General features: G+C 46.5%; 1 pseudogene; it reads left to right on the top strand.

The window, feature by feature from the left end:
• Positions 1–1,543: 1,543 nt before the first annotated feature.
• Positions 1,544–3,658, top strand: LOC147626621 (pentatricopeptide repeat-containing protein At2g13600-like; annotated as a pseudogene).
• Positions 3,659–3,964: the final 306 nt, after the last annotated feature.

The raw sequence follows: 3,964 nt of genomic DNA on the forward strand, positions 1-3,964 counted from the left end.
GGGGGAGTAATGTTACATAGCCTGTAGAGGCTACGGGCTAGAGGCCCACCGATCGGTTCCGCGATCGCCCATCGGAGTGTGGGCGACGAGTGGAATGGGGTTCAGGGGAGAGGGCGCCCACGGCGGCAGACACTGTGGGTGACCGGGTATGTGTGGGCAGACAAGCCACTATATATACTCAACAATGGGGAGCCTAATCCTATTCCCTCTATGGGTGGGTGGTGATACAGGGCCTCAACCCCCTCGTGCAGTTACGGTATTGTAACACCATGTGACAACATTGCTCTTGTTCTTATGCATGGCTAGTAACTCGTTTGCCTTTCAGTGCACTCCAAGAGACAACACTTCGAGAAGGTAGCCCTTTGAGCACTTGTCGCGTCTTTGAGATAGCACCGCACTTAGTATACATGTCCCACCAACCATCACAATCTTGTCATGGGTTTATTTCCCCTTGTCAGTTGTTCAGATCATGGCACATGCTTTCAAGATGTTACTTGTTCTACAACAACCCTTGCCTTGCAATCTCGTCATGGATTTGTTTCCCTTTGTCGACTGCTTCGATCAAGACACATGCTTTCAAGATGTGCGAATAGGTCACACACACACACACAATGTGTGTGTGTGTGCGTGCTTCTTTCGAGTAGTGAAAACTTGATAGCTGCTCTCGATAATTTGTACCAGTCATCATCTTGCATCCCTTTTTGAGCTTGCATGATCTCTCTGTGAAGCTTGATGTGCTCCAGAGAGTAGAAGAAGGAGAAACAGGAGGAGATGTGGGCGAGGATGCTGAGGAGGGTTTGTCTGATGGAGAAGGAGAGAGCGAGACAAGGGTTACCTTGACATGTGCATTTCGAGGGGAGGATGAAACAAGCATGCCTTCATCAATTTCTTGAGGCCTCTCCTACAGTCCAGTTTGTTGTTGCTTGGGCATCTCTTCACATGGCATGCTAAGATGAAGCACATGCTCCTTAAATAACCTCATTAGAAGAGAAAAGTGATCAAAAAGCAAGCACCCTCCTGAACCCATCCCATTGTCCACATGAATAGCACAGAAAAGCCCGTTGAAAAGTTCTGGTTCATGAGTTTCTTTAGGCCTCTCCTAGGCTCTGATTTGTTGTACCTCTTCATAGGGCATGCGAAGATGAAGCTGATGAAGCACATGCTCCTTAAATAACCTCAGTAGAAGAGAAAAGGGCTCAAAAAGCAAGCATTCCATTCCATTGTCCACAGCACAGAAAAGCCCGTCGAAAAGTATTGAGAACACAGCTCAACCTGCAGTTAGCTTCACCCATGCAGAGAAAAGTGTGGAAAAAAGAAAGGCTTCACGTTGCTTTGCAGAGAAAAGTTTGGGAAAAGAGAAAGGCTTCGATTAAAAAAATATCGAAATTATGACCCACGCAGACAAATTGAATTTTTTAAATCCAGAAATGATGTGGCAAGGCGGTGTGGATGGCTCAATTCTGAATTAAGATCATGCCATTAAGAAAAAAAACAAGCTTGCATCGCGGAAAATAAAAAAAAGAACTAAAACCAGTGCAGGATGATGACTGGTACAATTTATCAACACCAGCACTTTGTGTACGCGAAAGCAGAGGAGGATCACTGGAAGAAGTGCAAGACCTCTACCTCTTCTGGCAATGGCAAGGACTTGCTATGGAAGGAGTTATTTAGGGATCCCTCAAACTGGTGGGACAACCGCAACACCAAGCCCTGCCCAAGGCACCCTGACTTTAAGCATAAAGTTACACGGGAGCCTCTGTGGATGCATAGCCGGGATACTCCCTCTTGGGTTATCCAAGAGCTCAGAAGTAGAAGTAGAAGTAGATTCACAGGAGACCCAAGTCAAATACATGATTTTGTGGCCTCTATTAAGGCTTGTACCCGAAACAAAGATCTTGCTACGGGCACCAGCATACATGATGATCTTGTGCAAAGGGGGTTGCTTGAAAAGTGCTCACATGCTCTAGTGATCATGTACGCAAAATGTGGTGAGCTTGCAATGGCAAAGGAGTTACTCGACATGCATAAGAGCAGCAGCAATATTGTCACATGGACTGCACTAATAGCTGGCTATGCCCGAGCGGGACAGCCAAGATGCTTTACATTGTTTTGAAAAAATGAAGTGTGAAGGCATCCTCCCGGATGCAGTGACCTATGCGTGCATCTTGAAAGCATGTGCCATGATTGGAGCTGCTGACAAGGGCAAACAAATCCATGATGAGATTGCAAGGCAGGGTTTGCTCCATAACGACATTGTGCTGGTCACTGCTCTAGTCAACATGTATGCCAAGTGCGGTCACGCCGGGCAAGCACTTGATTGCTTTGAAAAGATGCAGCATGAGGGCATCCTTCCAGATGCAGTGCCCTATGCATGCATCTTGACAACATGTGCCACAATCGGAGCAGCTGACAAGGGGAAACAAATCCATGACGAGATTGCAAGGCAGGGGTTGCTACAGAACAACATTGTGCTGGGCACTGCTCTAGTGGACATGTATGCAAAGTGCGGTGCTGTTTCCAAGGCGCGACAAGTGCTTGACGGACTGCCTTCTAGGGATGTTGTCTCTTGGAATGCACTGATTGCAAGATATGTACAAGGAGGTCACGCTCAGCAAGCACTTGACTGCTTTGAAGAGATGCAGCATGAGGGCATCCCTCCAGATGCAGTGACCTACGCGTGCATCTTGAAAGCATGTGCCATGATTGGAGCAGCTGACACGGCGAAACAAATCCATGACGAAATTGCAATGCAAGGGTTGCTGTTGAACGACATTGTGCTGGGCATGCTCTAGTGGACATGTATGCCAAGTGCAGTGCTATTTCGAAGGCACGACAAGTGCTCGACAGGCTGCCGTCTCGGGATGTTGTCTCTTGGAGTGCACTGATTGCAGGATATGCACAAGAAGGTCACGCCGAGCAAGCACTTAACTACTTTGAAGAGATGCAGCGTGAGGGCATCCTTCCAGATGCCGTGACGTGTGCTTGTGTGCTTAATGTGTGCGGTCACCGAGGTCTAGTAGAAGTGGGCCAAGCACTTTTTGTGAATATGAGCACTAAATATGGTGTGAATCCAAGTCTAGAGTGTTACACTTGCATGCAGGGCATATAGAAAAGGCAGTCAGACTGATCCAGGACATGCCATCTTCTGATTATTCCATAATTTGGCGCACCCTCTTGGGTGCTTGCTGGAAATGGGCAAATGTCAATGTGGGGAGATGGGCCTTTGAACGGGCAGTAAAGCTCGATAAAAGCGATGGGCCAGCTTATGTTCTCATGGCTAATATTTATGCAACAGCTGGCATGGGACAGAAGGCAGAAAACATCGAAGCCATGAGAATTCGGAACGGAGCATGGAGGAAGCCAGGGTGTAGTGTGTGGATCGACTCAAGTAACATTATTCATCATCAATTTTCTGTTGGGGATACAATGCATGCACAAGGCAAATGTATCAATGCAAAGCTAGAAGATATTGCACATAAAATGTCACAGCAAGGGTAGTCTCCAGGTTTGCATTGGGTTTCAAGGTATATTTCCTATGCTGCAAAGGCACATTTAGTCTGTCAATCCAGTTGCTGCAAAGGCACATTTACCGGCCAATCCAGTTTTTCAAGGGATATGCTGCAAAGGGATATTTCATCATTCTGGACTGTTTCAAGTTTTCTGTTCATGGACAAAGAAAATGTATCAATGCAACGCTAGGAGATATTGCGCATAAAATGTCATAGCAAGGGTACATGGGATATTTCCTACGCCAAAGGCGCATTTGCTCTGAGAACCCGGCCCTTGCATGTGTCCTCATCAATACAACTCAAGGAGAAATTGTTTATATCACAGAGAACATGCTTATATGGAAGTTGCCAACTTCCATCATCGTTTTGAAGATGCGGACAATTGTTGTTGTAAATGCCAACTTCCGTCGTCGTTTTGAAGATGCAGACAATTGTAATGACCATTTCTGATGTTA

Source organism: Cibotium barometz, chromosome 22 (genome assembly GCF_041138505.1).
Source record: "Cibotium barometz isolate CiBa-2024 chromosome 22, ASM4113850v1, whole genome shotgun sequence".
Lineage (NCBI taxonomy): Eukaryota > Viridiplantae > Streptophyta > Polypodiopsida > Cyatheales > Cibotiaceae > Cibotium > Cibotium barometz.